At 40.0% G+C, this 20,537-nt stretch overlaps 1 protein-coding gene across 4 annotated transcripts in view; it reads left to right on the forward strand.

Annotated features, from left to right (window-relative positions):
• rreb1a (ras responsive element binding protein 1a) overlaps window positions 1-20,537 on the forward strand; it is a 100,941-nt gene that overhangs the window by 39,055 nt on the left and 41,349 nt on the right. For 2 of the 4 annotated variants that reach the window (XM_049565757.1, XM_049565756.1), the window contains exon 2: window positions 4,249-4,367. The exons of the other annotated variants lie outside the window; for them this stretch is intronic. The gene's annotated coding sequence lies outside the window, so the exon portion shown is untranslated. The remainder of the gene's footprint in view (window positions 1-4,248; window positions 4,368-20,537) is intronic. 4 annotated transcript variants of the gene reach the window in all.

Genomic DNA, 20,537 nt, shown 5'->3' on the forward strand with positions numbered 1-20,537 from the left:
CTTCCTCTCTTCTCCTCTCGTGTTTCCTCTCCTCCTCTTTCTTATCTCCTCTCCTCCAGGCTCTCTACACTTGTCCATGCCTGTCAACCAAAAGCAGGGCGGCATTCTTCAACACACACACACACACACACACACACACACACACACACACACACACACACACACACACACACACACATTCCTCATCCTGCTCTGCGGGTTATTTTTACCGTCAGAGTGTCTTACAGGCCCTGCGATGAGCTGCTGGCCTGCTCTCACAGTTGGAAGCATCTTTTTCTTCCACAGGTTTTTGCATCGTCATTCCTTCTGTTCATTCCCAGTCAACCCAGTTACACTGTAACAGACACTTACCAGCGCACACCGCAGCTGGTTAATGTTTCATAGCTTCATGTAAGTTAGAGAGTAGAATAACTGCTTAACCAGCAGGCAGTGTGAAGAAGTCAGAGGCTGTACACACATGAGTACTGAAGTGATTTTTATTCAACTGATAAGCTTTAATGTTAATGTTTGATTATTTGATAACAGGCTTTTCACATCTCTAGTTTTCAGGTTAGAACAAGCTGAGGTTTTCCCAAAAATGGAAAATTAACTCTTAAATCTGCTCAACAAACAAGTCATCATTTACAGGTGACAACCTATTAAAGTTTGTTGTTCAATGAAAAACAGCCACTGGTGGAATGAAATGTACATTTACTCAAGTAATGTACCTCAGTACAAATTCAAGGTACTTGTCCTGAACTGGTAGTTGGTACTTGATGCTACTTAAAGGGTAACTTCAGTATCTTCCAACCTGGACCATTTTTTCCCATGATTTTGTGTCTCAGTGACTAATGGGAACTTTTGAAATTGGTCCGGTATTGAGAGAGAGAGAGTGCTGCAACAGCGAAACAGGTTGCAATGTAAGCCATGCAAGCAATTGAGCACTGTGTACGTCCACTAAAAGTGTTTGTTTTTGTAACTGATAGGCTTAGATTATTATTGTAAGTGTCTGACAACATTACGGAAAGGATCCCTACAGAGACCTTTCTGTTAAAGAGTAAAATCCTTTTTGTTTAATCTGAAATTGCCATTGTCAAATCCAGCAGACTCCATTTCAAATGAACATTGTTTTTATTATCGTAAAACACACTTTATTCTAAGTCAACAGAAACTCACAAAAAACGTCTTGGGTTTGTCTTTCCACTGTTCCAACCATCACCAGCTCTGGTTGGTTGAAATAAACCCTTTATTCACCAAGCTAGATGTGAAAAATTAAATGACTGTTTATTTAAACGGAGTCTGATGGGTTTGGCGATGGTGATATCTGGGTTGTGTCTGGTTAAACAAAAAGGATCTTACGCTTTAACAGCCTGTCAGTGACAAAAACAAGATTCAGATTAAAAAGCAGTTAGCATGAATGTTGAAGTGTTGTCATGACAGAAGCATCATCTGCACACTCCTTCCTGTGTGCTGACATGAACTCTGTCAAGACATTAGCAGCTCTTTGTATCAGCTTTAATCTGCATCTTTATCGCCGCAAAGCTACAAACAATGCAGCAGCGGCAGCAGCAGCAGCAGCAGGCGGCTGTTAGCAGCACACGGCTAAAGTGAGTTAGCGCGGCTAGCTCATTAGCTGCTGGCTTAGCGGGAGCTTTGTGTGGTGGAGGGGAGAACATGGTGATAAACCCTGGTTTAGGTGGGAGCTGTGGCACCTCCCTGAATATCAGCTTACACCTCCTCCATCTCCAACAATACTCAGCCCATTAACGCTGACAACATAGCAGCAGCTACAAAACCTGTTTGTAAAGCTCAGGAGTCATGATCGGTCATGTTATTTGTGTTATTTAAAGACTGAGCACTTAAAAGCATCCTGGTGATAACTTAAAGATTAATTTTTGGTTCAGGGTTTTCTGGCTACAGACAGTTTATTCAGTTTTTTCCATCACCTCTTCATCTCTTCTCTTCCCTCTGTCCATCCTCAGTTGCCTCCTAATTAGTCTTACCAACCCTCTAAGCTCTTAATCTCTCTCTGTCTCCTTCCCCCCTCTCTTCTCCCTCCTCATCCACCCAACCATAAATACTTCCACTCTACATCCATGAGCTCTGCAGCCTGTCGCATCCATCCTACCATTCATCCATCCATCCATCCATCCATACATCCATCCTTAATCATTTCTCCTCTCCCTCCCTCCATCCCTCCTCTCACCTCCTTCTGTCTGTCTAACAGCAACAGATTATCATCAGATGCTCAGCTCCTCCTCCTCCTCCTCCTCCTCCTCCTCCTCCTCCTCCTGTGCATCCTGTCTAGGATGCTCTCTTTAGCTCAGCTAAGCTTCTGTTTATACTGGACATCACCTTTTCTTCTTCTTTAGTTGTTGTTTTCATGCTGCAGCAGGAACCTCACTGCCTTACGTACCTATTTTTTCTTTAATTTTAAACCAGATTCATTGCACATAATATGACTACATAAGTAACACTAGTTGTTTTTTTTTTTATCAGATGTCAGGTAAACATCTTAAACATAATAATGTTGTTTCATTTTTTTTTTTTTTTTAAAAAAAAGCGAAATGATGTGAAAGAGGCCTTTCCTTTATTTTGGTGCTTCATTGACTCAGTGAGTTTTAATGCTGCATTTCAAAGTGCTATCCATTTAGAGGTGGTCACATTTTCATGTTTTGTGTTGTAATTGTTTTGACTTTTATTTAGTGTTGGCTTCGCTGACAGACAGCCGGCTGGTTGTGTTAACATGTGGAAACATAGGGCCCACTGGTCACCCTACCGTCTCCACAGGTTAGTTAGCCGCTCTGTACTGCGCACCACCTGGGTTGGGCAGGAACTAGCTAGTGGTGCCGCTCATTTGACGATTACAGCTGGTAACACCATCCTAACTCAAGGTGGCCAAAGGCAGAATCATGGTGGCCACCATCTGCTCTCCCCCCAGGTAGCCATAGTTAGTAATAACTTCATTTTGAGCCCCTTTAGCATTGTTAATTATGTTATCACCCCTAGCCATGATGAAACTGTTAACAGTGCTAACAGAGCTAACATAGCTAACAATGTGAAAGAGGGTTTGTGGTTCAAAAGTGAGTCGTTTACTCACTGGGTGAGCTGGGGGGAAACTGGAGGGTGGGCACAATGTTAATGCAGCAACATTGTTGGGTCTCCCACATTGAGCAGCGCCACCAGCTAGCTCCCACCCGAGGGAGGGCGCAATAGGGTGTGGAGCAGTTCTGTAGGGAGTATCCAAATTAACCTATTGCAGGGGCTCCCAAGGTCATGGAAAACCTTGAAAATTCATGAAATTTCACAATCACTGAAAGCTTGTGAAAGGTCATGGAACTTGGTTGTGTGTTATGAAATTGTTATAGTAGTTTTCTTAAGACAACCAGGGGTGCCAGATGGCCCACTGACCATTTCCTAATTCACAGTAAAATTGTTTGTTTATTAACTGGCTCCTGACCTCCTGGCATTTTTACAAAAGTGGCCCCTGTGCAAAGCAAGTTGACTATCTCTGCTGTAGATCGAAATGTGTAACCTGTCAAAAATATTCTCTGCCGTTATCAGATTGAAGGCTAACTTTTGACACCCCTAATCCTGTCAGAAAACATCCGTATTTTATTTAACTTTTGTTTAGATTGCAGGCACCTAATTTGTTTTATCTCAAATTTCCTAATTTTCTTACAACAGCTGTGTCACTACTCCCATTTAAAATCTCCCACATAGTATCCTAATTCTTCTTTTTCACAACTCAGGCTCACTTTTTACACGTGAAGCACCTCATTTTTTTCAGCCTCAGCACATAGTAAATTCTCTAAAGCAACTTTTCTCTCTTTAAATCCTAAGTACCAGATCATTCACACAGACAATTCGAACTAAACTAAAGCTTGATTCCAGTGTAAGAGCCTCATCTGTTTCATGGCCCACATACAGTAGAAGATGAATAACTCCTTTTTATCTGACTACAGACTGCAGATACCAGGTATCTCTGTTTCCCATGAGTCACTCTGGGCCCACTGACCTCTGTATTTTTTCTTACCTACAACAAAGAGGTTCTGTTGTTGTTTTTTTTTCTGTATTTGGGGAAATGTGTGTCATATCTTTTTCTCTGAGCTTGAATGAGGAATAAAAATGTGGCAGCACACTGCTCGCAAACAGCCAACAAGCAGAGTATAAATAAAGGTTGAATGAATGAATATGTATGTGTATCCATTGTGTGTTTTGTTGTGTGTGTGTGTTACTGACTGTCTCTCTGTGCTCTCCCCCCTGCAGTGTGAGCAGTGGTTGCAGACACACACACATCAACAACAACAACAACAACAACAAACCCCGCCCCCCTCCCACATCGCCCTGAGCGACACGAGCGAGCGTTGCTTTACGAAAGAGGACGGGTAAATATGCTCCTCCCTCCTTTCATTCATTCATCCCTCCATCCATCCTGCCGCTGTCGAATACAACAAACACACCTCATCGCTCTGCCTGCCGAGCTTCTTCACATCCATCTGTCCTACTCATCTTTCATCCCTCGCTTTCCGACACACTGCGCCATCACACCATCCCCTCTATCGTTTTCTTCCTCATTCTTTTTCCAGCGTTCAGCAGCATGGCCGTCATCCCTCCATCAGCGACCTTTGACCCCGTTTTTCATTCTTGAGCATCTTCTGCAGACTTCCATCCACCGGTGGTGGAAGTACATTTACTCAAGTACTATGCATAAGTACAAAGTTTAGCTTCCAGTACTTGAGTATTTTCGTTGTAAGCTTCTTTATACCTCTACTCTATTACACCTCAGAGGGAAATATTGTTCTTTTTACTCCACTACATTTATCTAACTGCTTTAGTTATTTTACAGATTTTAGCACACAAAACATAAAAATGTGAAAGCACACCTGAAAGTTAGTCCAATAATCAATTCACCAAAAAAAAAAAAAATAAAATAAATTTAGCCCCAAGTATAAGAAAATAATATAGGCGACTCTAACTTTGCTCATTCATTCAGTGTACAGCTCATAAAAAATGTGTAATCTGGTGATTATGCTACTTCGTTACTGCGCTGTGCACCACGTGGGTCTGATAGGAGCTAGCTAGTGGCGCTGCTCATTAGTGTGGCTAGTGGTGCTAACATAGTTAACAATGCTAAAAGGGTTTTGCAGTCAAAATGAAGTCTCTTACTCACCAGGGCAGCCTAGGGGGAGACTGGAGGGTGGCCACCATGTTTCTTAAGCAATTTGTAATGCCACCAGAATGGCATTACCAGCTGATCGCCACACAACCTGGGTGACCAGTGGAGACCAAAGGGTGGTCAGTGATTCCTCATGTACTGTCATTAAAGCCAACAGAAAACAAAATAAAAGGCAAAACATTTACATCACAAAACCTTAAAGTATCACAGTCTGAAATGCAGCGCTAAAGCTCACTGAGTCAGTGGAGCACTGGACTTAAAGGAAAGGCCTCCTGGATTTTTTTTTTCTTAAAAATTAACCAGTTAGCTCTTAGTTAATGGGTGTCAGGCTAACGAAAGCAAAATTAACCCAAACTGACCTGCCTAGTTCGCGTAGGATATTTCTCTGAATATCAACAGCTCAGACATTTTTTCTGTTTTTTTTCCCCAGATTCATACCAAATTAGAAATATATTTGTGGCAAAGTTTTGAGGAAAATATGAAAAAATAACACACATGTAAAATAAAGTGTTGTTGTTCCAGCGTCACAAAGTTGTCCTTTGAATAATGTTAATAATTGTAATGTATTAATAAATAATGTTATTAATTGTATTCGTAATAATTTTGAGTTTAAACAAACACTGTGACGGTGTCACTTTGGGCTGTGGCTCATTGCGACCAGCATTTCTTACTATATTTTAAAAACAATCAATGAACGAAGAAGATAATCACCATAATAATCCATAATGAAAATAATCATAGTCAATAGTTCAAACTGAGCTCAACCTCAACCAACTACAACAGTTAAGTCTTGGTTTTACATAAATGTATGAGTCAGAATCATATAATGAGATCATATATAATAGAATAGAGTATTTTTACAGTGTGGTATTAGTACTTTTATTTCAGCATCTGAATACTTCCTGCAAAACTGTCATCTACACACACGCACACCTGTATATGCTCCATCACCTGCTGCTTCCTTGCTGCCTCCTTGTCATGTGATCACTTTCATCAGAAAATTTAAAAAGCTCTCTACTCTTTAAACACTTTGACTGTTTTTATTCTCAGTTTGTTTCACTGTTTGTCTGGCTCCATCTAATTCCTAAAACTAGCTGATACTGATCTTTTTGTCAGTAGTTTTTGGGGTTCCTCAGTTCTCAGTTCTCTTGCAGCAGCTTAATGTTCATTCACGGTTGTTTCAGATATGTTTTACTGCCTTTATTTTAATGCAGTTTGCGTGTGTAGCTTCAGAGCTGAGCAGAGGTTCAATAAGATCTTTTATGGCCGTTGATGAGATTTGAATGTGTTCATTCACACAAACTTTAAACGTCAGGTTTTGTACGTTTTATTAAAATGGTGACTGCCTTTTTAACTGTTTCAATTTGCAGAACCAGATTTGCTTGCAAATCTTGTCTTTTAGTCCTTACTTTTGGCTCCTGCATTGGCAGAAAGTTGCAGTCATTCAGTGTGCTGTTAGATGACTATAAATTGAGCTGTCTGTTCCGCTCACTGCTGCTTTTTCCCCCTTATAATCACCTCTTGCACCCTGACATTCCTCTTAAATTTTCCCTTAAAAATCTTTTTTAATATCGTTTTTAATGCTTGAATTGCACTTAAGTTCTGGGCCAGCTTTTGCAGCTCCTTGTGGAAGCTTAATGATGTTTATGTAAATGGAAATATTCCAGTTGTCTTGTGCATAATTTTGTAAACATTTGCCCCAAAATTTCGAGAAATGTTTGGCATTTCGAAGAGTTTCTGGGAGTTATAGCGATAATCGTTGGTCCATCAATTCTAGGTGTATTTAAAGCCTCAGTGCTCTCTTAAAAGTGAAATCAGGAATATTTTACAGAAAAATAAATGTTAATTGGACTTTGATTTTGCAACATATTTACTGCAAAAAAGGAAATAAGTCATATCTCCCTTATACATCAGATTGCACACTGATTATCATGAGAAATTTAAGTTTTAAACAGTTTAGGTGGAGCTAAGACTTTTTTTTTTAAAAAAAATTTTGGTATTAATTTTTTTTCAGTGCACATTTAATCAATGCTGATATTTTAAAAACATTCATGTAAATGTACCAGCGTTACCTCAACTGCTTAATTTGCTGCAGTGATCCCAGACCGGAATTTAACAAAGATATTGTGACGTGATTAAATCAATCTTAAATGAACGATTGTATTAAAAAAGAATGGATATTTATCAAAAGTTTTTAGATGTAAAATATTGATAAATTCCATAAAGGCATTCATGCAAATATGATAAAGTAGAATGACACAAAACTAAGTGTTTAGTTTGTAAAATATGTTTTTTTTACCAGGGCGTATGAAGGCAGAAAGGCACAAACTAAGGCGAGAAAAGATGAAACAGCACACACAAATGGGATGAATGTGTGTGTGTGTTTGTTCATCTGGGAGAGACGGAGCAAGTGCAGGAATCTGCATCCTGATTGGCTGAGAGCTGGCAGACATTTTCCACAGTCAGACTGCTCAGTGGTTGGCTGAGACTCTCCCCTCCCCCCTAGCTCTGGTATGCTGTACAGTAGAGCTGACACACCGTCGATGCTATCTCAACACTTTATCACGTCGGGTCTAAACTCCAACACACACACACACACACACACACACACACACACACACACACAGACCAGTCAATCTGTAACCAAGCTGGAGGGTAGAATACACACAAAGAGACAAAATGATGCAAGAGGGAGGAGGAGGAGGAAGACGAGAGGGAGGAGAGAGGATGAACCTAGGGAGAGTCAGAATTGCACACATGGGAGCAAATCGAGTTTTAATTTCTAATTATATGCAAAGATGGAGAAAGGAAAAATATGCCAAAAGTATGTGGGTACCCCTGTCCACTTGTGTGTGATAACCAACAAAAACAATAGGTCAATTAATAGATTTGTTTAAGAAAAATAATCAGCAACTATTTTGACATTTTTAAGCAGAAATACCAAAAAAATGTCAAAGTTCAGGCTTTTCCAATGTTGCTGTTCTCCAAGATTTGCTTCTTTTTGTTTGTTTTATATCCTCATAATCGAATATCTTTGAGTATTGGGCCAGTGTTCGGACAAAACAAGATGTTTGAAGATGTACCCCCGACTTCTTTGAAATATTCCTACGCCCCATAATATTTTGATTGTTACAGAAAAGTGGGGTACATAAAAGTTAGCCCCAAGGGTGTTACAAGATTATTTTTTATTTCAGCACATGGAAATAAATATGACAACATTCACATGAAGTACATTTTAATATTTTTAAAAAATATTTTAAAACATACAAAATGGAAGAAATAAACAGTTAAATAGGTAACATTATTTTCATAATTAATCGATTATCAGATTCTATTAAATGTCTTACTATAGTGGAAAAATGCCCATTATAATTAACTAAATGTATTTAAATGTCTTTTTTGCCTTACAAACAGTCCAAATCCATAGATATTAATTTATTACCACATAAGGCAATAAAAATATAGGTGAATAATCAATGGACCAAATCACAATCTTTGTTTATACTAACTTTTGGATACTATATCCCTGTATCACGTCCATAAAATGAAACGGCGTTGAGCAAACGCTGCCTAAGTTGGTTAGCTTTTAGTCATCTAAAAAAAAAAAAAAAAATCTGTAACAGTTATCAGTGTTCTATAGGTAACTGGTCTGCTGCTGTTGCTGGTCTGCTGCTGCCGCCATCAGATAGTGTGTAAATGAACCAGTAAAAATCTTCCAAGTACACCAAATGCTGAAACTGGGTAGCTAAAATATGTCAACGCAGAATGTAGCAGAATGTGGGACAGAGTTGTGTAATAATCCACATCTGAATCAACGGCCAGGACGGCAAGACAGGACTGGTATGACGCTTTGATAATGTAGTATGTGTGCAACCCTCTGCCAGAAGTTTTAAAAAGCAGCCAATAGCAGTTAGCAGCTAACTCAAAGAAGAAGAACAGCGGCTGTAAATGTCCACAAATTGGGAGAACAGTGAGGTTTGTGAGCTCCTTACCTTCCGAGCAGAGGACAAGATCAGCCGCCATAACGGAGATGGTAAAAGATGTTATTGCCATGTTATGCCATTGTTGTTGTTGATAAAGCACTGACAACATTACATGCCACACTTGAGGCAGACGTTGTTGTGTTACATGTCGGGCCCACTTGACATGCTGCTGTGTTGCGCTACTCAAGTGCTGGAATTTGTTATTTACGTGACCAACACCTGAACGCAACACAGGCTCTGCCGAGTGTGTGTACAGTGCCTTGCTGTGGTTTCGGGCTGGGTACAGTTATAATTGTCTCGGATTGGGTTTGGTCAGGAAAATGCGTCCTGAGCCATGCTCTAGTGTGCTCGCTTGTTTCTGTTTGTGTGTGTGGGCACGTGTGTGGCGGAACAACCGTGCGTGATACAGAGAGCAGAGGAGAAGTGTAAACGCGTGACCATGTAGAGACAGAAATGACATGCCGTCGTGCATAAGATAAATAACATACAGATATTTAGTTTGTTGAATAGAAGGACAAGGTATAGACCTGTCTGTAGGAAAGGTAACCTTAAATGACTTCTGTTGTGATCTGGTGCTACATAGAAAAAAGAATTAATATACTCTAATATAATGGTAGGGGAAATACTGCATATACATACAGTTAAAAAGTTGGAACACAGAAGGTATTTGGCATTGTTGCTCGAAAGATTACTAAAACAGTTATTCCATTATCAGTATTGTTGCAGATTGGTCTTCTTTTGATCTACCGATTTAATGAGCTAATTGTTTCAGCTCCACACTGCATTGAAAAACATGTTAGATATGCAGATTAGGGCCAGTACCACACCAATACTTTTCATTCCACATCATATGATCTGGCCTAAAAATCTAAAACCAGTTACGATAATCAGCCTAAGTGTTATTTACTGAACACCTCTCTTGCAGAATGTAATGCAAAAGTTACTCAAACTGACAGCTTACTTCTTCACCTACATTTTCATTAGTGGCCCATAGTGAAAAGTGAGGCTGAAGGATTGCATGAAACTGTTTGGGAACTAGTTATTGCTGTTGTTTCAACCCGTGCACAAAGTTAGTTCTGTAAATAAATGTTTTTCTCAGTGTGGTCTTGAAGAAGCCAGTTCTTATCGCCAGACATCAGCCCTGGACTCACTTGTGGTCTTGTGGCTGAATGGGAACAAATCCCTCTGTAATCAACATCACATATGGCGGTAATATTCAGATGTCCACATACTTTTGTCCGTGCAGTGTAACGAAAAAGCCTTGGGAAATTCTGTGTTCAGTTTCATGTTAACAAGTTAGGGCAGAGTAGTGTTGCGAGGGGAGAGGAGGGACGTCAGGAGCAGTGGAGGATGGGTAATGGCAGCTGAGTGTTAGGTGGTGGTGTGGGAGGGAGGGAAGTGGGGGACGCCAGGGGGGTAGATGAGAAAGAGAGCGAGAATGCCCATCAATCTCTCTTGCTCTGAAAACCCTTGCACATGGGGAAGCAGCAAAGCACTCTCTTGTGACTCCCGTGAGTGTGAGCTTCCTGTTGTGGTTGAGACACAGAAACAGAAAGAGACGGAGATAAAGATTCTTCCGGTTTCTGCTTCTAGTTTGGCGATTAGCCTAAAGACCACCATCACTTTGATTTTTGATCATGTCACTGGCAGGAAAAGAGCTCCATGACATGCAGCCAGTTTGTTATTGTTGAGTTGTAATGTTATTTAGCATCAAGTGCTGTGTTTTACCTGTTGAATGATGCTCTTTTGGCCAAATATTGTAAAGACAAGAGAAATGACTCCTAGGTTGTTTCTGATTTGGGATGAAAGGGATGTATGTCTGTTAAACTACTTGCATCGTCTAAATGTAAAAAACTTTTTTTTATTTTAGGTTGCCATTTAAGGAATGAAAAGTAAATTGATGAAAATGCTGAAGCTGAAAAGTTGATCTTAAGCTGAGTTAAGGTAATTAGCTTCAGCTGTCAGCATTAGTGGAGCAAATATGTATTCTGATTAGCTTCAGATGCTAGTACCACTTCTTATTTGTGAAGGTACACAGAACTCATTAAAAAATATTTATATTAATGTGACAATGTTTTTTTGAAACTCATTTAACCTCAGTAAATAAACTAGTAAATCTCTAATGTGGCTCTGATCTAGTTTTCTAACCAATTTAGCTTGGCAGCATCACTCTCCATTTTACAATAGCAGTGTATAGGCTATTGTTAGCATTAGTTGACCAAAGCTAATTAGCTTCAACTGTCAACATCAGTGGAGCGAAGACCACCTGTGTATTCTAATTAGCTTCAGATGCTAGTACAACTACTTATTTGGTGTGGTAGTCTATACACTTAGCCCAGTGGCTGAAATTTTTTAGATTAATGTGACGATGTTTTATGAACCACCGATCTAGTTTGCTTGCCTATTTAGCTTGGCAGCATCACTTTCCATTTTAGCATATAGGCTATTGTTAGCATGAGCTGACTAAAGCTAATTAGCTTTTCAGTTAGTGAAACCATTTTTACAAGGCATTATAGATAAATTGACCCTAAAGTTAAATAAATGTGCTGTTGGTGATTGCAGTTTAAAATGGAGGCTGAGGATGAGAAGAACACTGAGCACTGGTTGAATGTATGTTCATGAGGGCTGGATGTATGTTTGAAGAAATGTTGACTGGAATCTGGTTTTCCCTGTGTGTCTTTGGGGCGTTGCACTGTATGTGTGTGAAGCCATTTTGAATGAGATGAAAAGGGCGACAGTTAGGAGGAGGTAATAAATAGCCAACATATGGTCACTGGATCCTGCTCTCCCCACCTCACCCCTCTATCTATCACCCATACATCCCTCCATCCCTCACTTCGTGTCGGCTAAACACAGACTGTTAGCTGACACCCGGGACATACAAATATCCCACCTCACTAAAAGAGAGTGATATAAATATAAATGGAGAAGGTTGGAAAGAAAAAAGAGGAAGAGTTAAAAAGAGAGAGAGTTGAGGATGAGTCCTGTGGGGCTGTTTGCTTTCTACAGCAGGTGTCAGTTTTGTCAGTTTGCCTCTGGCTCTCTGCCTTGTGGGGCTGTAAATGCTGCTAACTGGCTTCTCAGGCTGCTAATATTCCTTAGCTTACAACTAGGGGTGTAACAGTTTGCTTCATGTTTGGTACAGCAGGAAAATTGAGCAAAACAAATGCAAAAGACAATATTTATTATGTAAAATAAACATTAACTGTTGCTAAATTCGGAGCACTGTAGGAATGTACCGTTTGGTTATTCAGAGCACCACTCGGTGCAGCAGAGCATACTTTGAGCAGCAGAGTGATTGTTTGATCAACTAACCATCAGTTAATTCATGTAGAAATAGAACTTTATGTTCCTTTTGAACAACAGTGCTCCCATTTAAGTGTAGAGCGCAAGAATGTATTAAGAGAAGAGAACTGAACACAGCATTGGACGCAAAGCCCCATTCATTCCTATGAGAGTTGCTCAGTGGTGCATGACGCATAGATGGTTAAAATGCTGCGTATAGAATTACCCTCATGATCCTGGGATTTGCGACAATACGTCTATACCATGCGGCCCATAGAGTATCAGCAGTAGAGATTTTTAGCAGCCTAGCGTGGCCGAGTGTAGCTGAGCGGCTAACTTCGGTTTAGTGCACTGCTAGCTTGAATGGGGATAAAATTATGTAACCCTACAGCTATTTCAGACTTTTGAAATGTAATCTGACCAAATGGATCAAATCCTGATAGTGATGCATGTCATTTGTTGGGGGTTGTGACACTGAAGAAATGTTGCCACTAATTTAGAGACGTCACTTTTGCCATTTAAGTCAATTGGGGAAAATTCTTTTTGGGTATTTATTGGATTAACAGGAAATAAAACCAAACGTCTCATACCAAATCTTTTTGGAATAGATACACATACCATTACACTCCGACTTACTACAGAATGGTAGTTAGCCTCTTAACATAGCATCTCTATACTTTATCCAACAATGCTATCAGTTAATACGGAGCAAACACTGTTTAAAGATATGAACTAGTTGTCCTAGCATAAAATAATCCCAGTTAGCTCACCAGAAACTTTTAGTTTCTTGGAATGCTACCAGTGCCACACAATGCTATTTTATTAGCTTTAAAAGCTGCTAGCATCACAAGTTAAGCTATAAAGTCAGTGTTAGAGTTAAACTACTTTATTAAAACTAGTGCTAAGTTAGCATGAAGTTACGGCAAACGAGGACCTAAGTGAAAGAATGTTGGTTTATTCAAATTTAGATATTAACGTTAGATGAATTGTTTTAGTCTCATAAAAGTTGACGGTTACAACATCATGATAAACATGCTAATATTTAGCTTACTGGCTTTAATGGGTATATAGCATTGTTGTGACATTTTGTAAACACAATGATCAATCAATTTATTGTTAACAATAATATTAGCTATAGCCTCAATGCCAGCTAGCTAACGTAGGATGCGAAAGCATGCTGTGTAGCTATTGCTAACACACTGTGGGCTGGTGCATTAAGGTTTCTGTGGGATGGTCACGATAGTGTTAGTCTACCACCACAAGGTTAAAGCAGGGATTTCAGAACCCTATTCTGTTAACAGAATAAAATCATATTATAATACATACATTTAAAATTAAATAGATGAAAAAATGTATTTCATCTTTTTTTATCTAAAACACTAGGTTATGTGGCTTGAGTTAGTATTAGTAGTGATGAAAACTTTAAGCATGTCCCTGCTGTGACCATCCCAGCTGTCATGTCAGATGAGGGGAGGATTTATGGGGCTCAGGTGACAGGAAACTCTTCGACTCTCCCTCCATCCCCATCTCTTCAACAAGCCATCCCTCCTCCTCCTCCCCTGTAATGACTGTCTGTCACTTGGTTACATCTTGACACAGGTGCCACACACAGTAGGAGGTTGTGAAATCACTGAGCTCAGTGTGCCTGAGCAAGAAATGATGGGAAACTAAAGTACTTCAGCTTGATTTTCACCAAATCTGATGACATCTGGCAACCAGCCAAACTATCTGTCATATTTGCGTCATTTACAGACCACAGGCAGAGTGTAGTAGTATTTGTCAATTAGCTGATTAGTTGATTGAGTGTTCCCTACCCTGGACAGATGATGTGTGTTCAGCTGAGGTCAGAGCAATTTGGAAAAACCAAAATGCTTGGTGTCCAAAAACAAGTCACCACAGTCTGAAAGACTTAGGTTCTTTATCTTCATACTTTTGCATTCTTCTTTAAAAAAAAAAAAAAAAAAAGATGTATTCAGAATAAAAAAACACAATGTACTCCACATCAACAAAACAAAACTTGAAACTTGCCAATGTTTAAAAGTTAATAGTTTAAAGATAAAATTCTGAGGTTGGAAAAAACTTGAATTTTTCATTCTTGTCGTGCATGCTGGCTAATTTGTGCAAACAGTTAATTTTTGGCCATATTTTTAAATGTGACAAAGAATGAAGTGATTTTGATGAAATATCACTATTTGAATGCTTTGATTTGGTTGGGTTTTTATTTTGTGAGTTTGTCGCATGATGTGTCCAAGGACCGTCAGAAATTTGAAAATCCAAAGATGATTTCTGTTCTTACAGTTTCTGGCAATGATAAATGTTGTAATTTTTGCGTGGGTTTGGAAGGCATGTTTTCTTTAAAAATCTGCAGTAAAATAAATATAAAGTACAACCATTTGTATGCCCATCTCTTAAGCTAAAATTAAAAACTTAAGTCCCTTCCCAGAGCTTACAGTTTTTTTTGACATGCTTCCCTCTTTTTTGCACCACCCTCCCTCCTCATATATAACGAACAGTCCCTAACATTTGTCAGTTAAACTTCATTATCCCCTAAGGGGAATTCATCTTGCAGCAAGTTAAACCTAGAACAAACACTCATTCATTCATTCATTCATTCATCTTCTAACCGCTTCATCCTCTTGAGGGTCGCGGGGGGCTGGAGCCTATCCCAGCTACATCGGGCGAGAGGCGGGGTACACCCTGGATAGGTTGCCAGACTATCGCAGGGCTGACACATAGAGACAAACAACCATTCACGCTCACATTCACACCTATGGACAATTTAGAGTTATCAATTAACCTAGTCCCCAATCTGCATGTCTTTGGACTGTGGGAGGAAGCCGGAGTGCCCGGAGAGAACCCACGCCGACACGGGGAGAACATGCAAACTCCACACAGAAGGGCTCCCACACCCGGGATCGAACCGGCAACCCTCTTGCTGTGAGGCGAGAGTGCTAACCACCTAGAACAAACACTCTTGAAAGTAAAATACATAAAGAACAAATGTTAAAAGTATCCTACGAGGTTTCTTGAACTTGTAAATTCCCTACTTTTATTTGACATTTAGCCTTTTAAAACACAGGTGATACTAATCACCAGCAGTCCTGTGTGCACGCTGGTTTGTGTTTTCCTGCTGGGAAAAGTCGTGAAAAGTGTGTGAAGCCTGGAAAAGTCTTGACAGGGTCTCACGAGTTTCTGAAGGTCAGATTCTTGAATATTTCTTTCTTTGATTCATGTGTTTTGGAAGTTTTGGATGATAGGACAAAACGTTTACAGGAGGCAGCAGAGAGGAAGAGGAGGAGATGGAGGGATGTAGTTAGAGAGAGGAGGCAGGCAGGGATGGATAAATGGGGCGCCCTCCTTTGTTTGCAGCACTTTTGGCACTGAGAAACAACTTTTCCATCACACAGACACATCCATTTACTCCCTTGCTCCCACATGGTGACTTTTTTCTGTTTCTGCATGGATGTGCAGGAATGTCAGCTGTGTGTGTGTGTGTGTGTGTGTGTGTGTGTATGAGAGAGAGTGAGAGAGAGCAAGAGAGAGAGAGAGAGAGAGAGAGAGAGAGAGAAAATGATGGCTGGGAGCAGATGTAGTAACTATCACACACATATATACAAACACACACATACACACACACACAAACACACACACATGGAGTCATACTCACAGTTTATCACAGTGTACACACTCTGGCTACGATCAGATGTGACTGATTGGTGATTGATCTGTTAATGAGCTTAATCTTAAAAATTCAAGTACCACATCTTGGTTTTTCAACCCATTTAAAAAAAGTTCCTTCCTTCCTTGCTTCCTTCCTTCCTTTAACCTCAACACTCCTTCAGTTTATTCCCCATCATTCCTCCATCTTATCTACCATCCTCCCTCTCCCTTTCTTTCTTCCTTCCATCCTCCATCCTTCTTTCCATCCTTCCTTTAACACAACACTTGCTGCTTTAGATCTGCCTATCCACCATCTTTCCTCCTTTCCTCCTGCTGTCCTTCCCTCCTTCAGCACCAACACTCCTTCTCATTGAGCACACTTAATCTCCCCTCTTTCTCTCCTTTTCACCCCCTCCTCTTCATCCTTCATCCTTCACCCTCCTCCCCCACCTCCTCTTGCAGCCGTCTGTTGCCAGTCGTTTCAGCAGGCTGTAAAAAGTGCTGTCTGAGCACTTCATCAGCCAATTGCAGTGTCTGTGTGTGTGCAGAAGACGAATGATGCTAATGTAAAAAACAATCCAGGGTTAAGCTTTAGATCTGTGTGTGTGTGTGTGTGTGTGTGTGTGCGCGCGTGCGCGCGCATACGTGTGCATGTGTGTATGTCGGTGCACCTGCCACAGCCATGTTACAGTTTGTCATGTAAGAACAGTGATACAAGGAGAGGTCAGTGGTAACACCAGACACACTCATAAACACACACACACACACACACACACAGCCAGTTGTCACCAGTCACTCGCAGCGCTCCACTCGTCCTCTCCTCCTCCATCTTGTTTTATCCACCCAAATTAAAAACTGTTGCCCAACATTGCAACAACAGCAACAACAATAATAATAATAATTTATTTTTTGTTTTTTGAAAATCTAAATGGTAACCTAATTCTTTTCTTTTCTTTCTTCTTTTTTTTTTTTAACCAAATTATATTTGCAATTGACTACTGAAATCTTGTATTAAATGTCTGGTCAGATTAATGATCTTGCTGACTTTTTCTTTGAAAAAAGTTCCAGTTTCAAACAAAATTCTGCTTATTGTAGATATTCTGTGCTGGCAGAGTGCCTGTACGGCTGCCTGAAATATAACACAACATTCATTCCACGTTTGAGAACTTTGGCTTCAGTTCAGTAGAGAAAGTAATCTGTATATTTCAAAAAAAAAATTATACCTGTCCTTTAATTTGGTATTGACACTAGAAGTCTGTTGTAAAATTTAATATGATACCAGACTCAATCCATATCTTTAGAAATGTATTTGTCTGTAATTTTTCTGAATTTAGAATTAGTGTCTGTAACATGTCTTAATATTCACATTAACCTAACATTAACTTCCAGCTTTGCCTTTTCCTTTTCTGTTCTGATATATTTTTGTCATCTTAGGTTGCTTTGTTTTTACAACCTTGTTTTATATGTCATACACTCCTAATCCTTATTGTCTTCATCTTTAGCGCTACAGCCTTCATCCATCCAAAATCCACTGACTTTTTCATAATTTTAGAGCCTTCTCTCTTCATAGTTTCTCTGCTTCCCTCTTCATCTTCATCTAGTTTTTCTTTGAAAGAGGAGGAATGTTAAAATCCCTCTCCCACCCTCCAGCACACACACACACACACGCGCGCGCACACACACACACACACACACACACACACACACACACACACACACACACACACACACACAGAAGGCCTCTCTCTGAGCTGGAGGAGGAAGTGGCCAGCTCTGGAGAACGTCTTCCTGTGGGGGCTGCCGAACAGGAAACAGTAATTACCTCTTCTTCTTCTTCTTCTTCTTCTTCTTCTTCTTCTTCTCCTCTCCTCTCTTAGAAAAAAACCCTTTATTTTCATTCCTCATCTCCTCCATCATCCTCCCCCCTTCCCTCCATCTCCTTGAAATCTCATTACTTCTTAGTATTCTTACTTTTTTCTCAAAAACACTCATTTCTTATACATCTCTCTGATCACATCCCACATGAAATCGCATGTACACTTTGTCTCTGTGTCTCTCGGTCATATGTAGAGACAGGTGTGAGCATTGTAAACTCCACATTTTCTCCCCTCTGGTCCAATCGGCGCTGAGCCAAACCTGCTGCTCTTGTGCTCTTATATATCAAAGGTCACTGCTGCTGTCCTCTGCTGTCTCACATCACATCTTCATGCATGTTTCTGCTGTCAAAATAAATCAGAGCCTGTACGGGGAACACGGGGAGCAGCTGAGGATGCTGTTATTAAGGAGTTGAGGACAATAACACTGTGTTATACTTCTTAAAATGTTTTGAAAATGCAGAACTATCGGAATTGAATGTTTAAGAAGTACTAAGAGGCGTCTTATTTCTTTTAATTTTGTGTTTTTTGAAAATTTAAATCTTCACTTTGGTTTTCTTTGTCGGTTTGTTTATGCTTTGATAACCCTCATTAGCTCTGCTTATTCATTAATAAATATGCAATATATTAAGGCACTCCTGTAGCTTTCAAAAAGTTTGTAAATGTCATGAATATTTATCTGTGAAACCAGATACTGTTGTTAACGCAGGCTGGCCAATCAACACGAGCCAGCAGCAAAGGTTCAGAGCTTCTGTGCTATTTAATCCTTAGTTGACATACAAAAGCACGTGGTGAAGATGAGTTAGGACCTTTTTAAATTTACCAAGAGCTGTCCAAACTTTTTGTGCCCAAGGCACACCAATGGGCAAAATCTTGAGGCACACCTGTATTTATATCTGTGCACAACAGCTTCTTGAATGTGTTTTATCACTCTTATTATGAGACATAAGACAATAAAAATATGGAAAAATTAGACAGGTAGCTTTTGTGAAACTGTCTCTTGACAGTATTTTTTCTCTTTTCTGTTGGTGGTAGGTAGTCTTCACTGGTGCTTTGTTGTTATTTGCTCTTGACAATAAAACAATCCGTTGTCCCACTGATGGCTTTCTCCAGTCGGGGCTTTTGATGTGTGGCACACTTAAAATTCCCATGCACCAACGGCGACCCTTAAAGGTTTTTTAAATTAAATTAAATTACATTGAGGATGGCGACTTCAGGGACACTCTGGTTTGGCTTGGACAACTATGTAGTGAATGATTCCGGCCAGAAAATTGGTTTTGAGAGGATACTTTAATCTCCAAATGCAGGAAATTTACAACACTGACAGTAAGTGTGTGGTTCTGACAAGTAAAGGGAAAAATATCATTAAACTCAATTCTTACTAAATATACATTTATAGTTTTTAAATCATTACATCCAGACTTACTCCTTTAAACAAGTCTAATAAACAACTCTCCATTCACGATAAGATCACACATGGTAGAAGTTATTAAGAGAGCTAATTAATATCACCTAAACAGAGATCATCTGTGCTAGCATATTTCATGCACATCTCACACTTAAATAACAAAGCAACCTGGAAAAAACACAAAAGTAGGCATGTTAAAGCCTCAGTGTGTAAAAATGGTGAGTAACAGTGACATCAGCAGTCACGTCCTCCCGTCGGGTAAGTGACGGTGGCCTCGTAGGACAAAAAGCCTTGTGGAGACAGCAGAGTTTTTCAAGTTTTCAGTAGTATCTGGCGACGAGGTGAATATTTATTTAGGAATCTAAACCATGTTACGATATGTTGTAGCTTACCAGTGAGATATAGGTTATCTGTGAGATATATGTTAGGATTGTTTTATTTCTAATTGTTTTGGTAACACGAGCATTTGCACAGTAATGCTGAAATAACACATTTTATGTGATAGTCACGGCAGTGTAGCAAATATAGGTTGGTACGTTTATAATATATGCGTTTCCAGAGTGTTCTTCCACAGGACACAGGGAGATGAGGAAGAGGGAGAGGAAGGGGGCGAGGGGGTAACGTCAGAGGTGGTGCAGGAATGGCCAGACGAAGAGGTGTGTCTCGGCTACCCAGAGGGAAGAGGAGAAGGAGGAGAGGGTGGCAGCCTTCGCAGCAGCGTGAGAGGAATCAACAGATTAGGCTGTAGGTTAGGCTAACCATTTAGCTGTAGCTCTGGGGTAATGTTAGCCAAGGCTAGGATAGGGTTAACACGTAAACATAGCCATCACTCAAACTTAGACGAAAGGGAAAAGTAGTTGCAAACATGAAGCCAAAATGATTTTACAATATCAGATTGAATTACCTGTCTAGCAGAAAGCAGGCAACCTCTGCATCCCTTGTGAAATCCTTCTCCTTCAGGAGTTCTTTCCACCTGGAATAAGCAACGCCGATATTCACTCGCGTTTTGTCCCATCCTCGCTTATCTGATCTTTTTCTTTTATTTGGTGGCGTGGTTTCCCTCTTACGGGGCAAAACATATGTGTGGTCCTCCATTTAAAGTGCGACAGAATCATAAAAGTACAAAGCAGATTTGAGCTTCACCTTCTCTGTCTCTAGTGACAGCAAGT

This window comes from Epinephelus fuscoguttatus, linkage group LG21 (genome assembly GCF_011397635.1).
Source record: "Epinephelus fuscoguttatus linkage group LG21, E.fuscoguttatus.final_Chr_v1".
In the NCBI taxonomy this organism is placed as follows: domain Eukaryota; kingdom Metazoa; phylum Chordata; class Actinopteri; order Perciformes; family Serranidae; genus Epinephelus; species Epinephelus fuscoguttatus.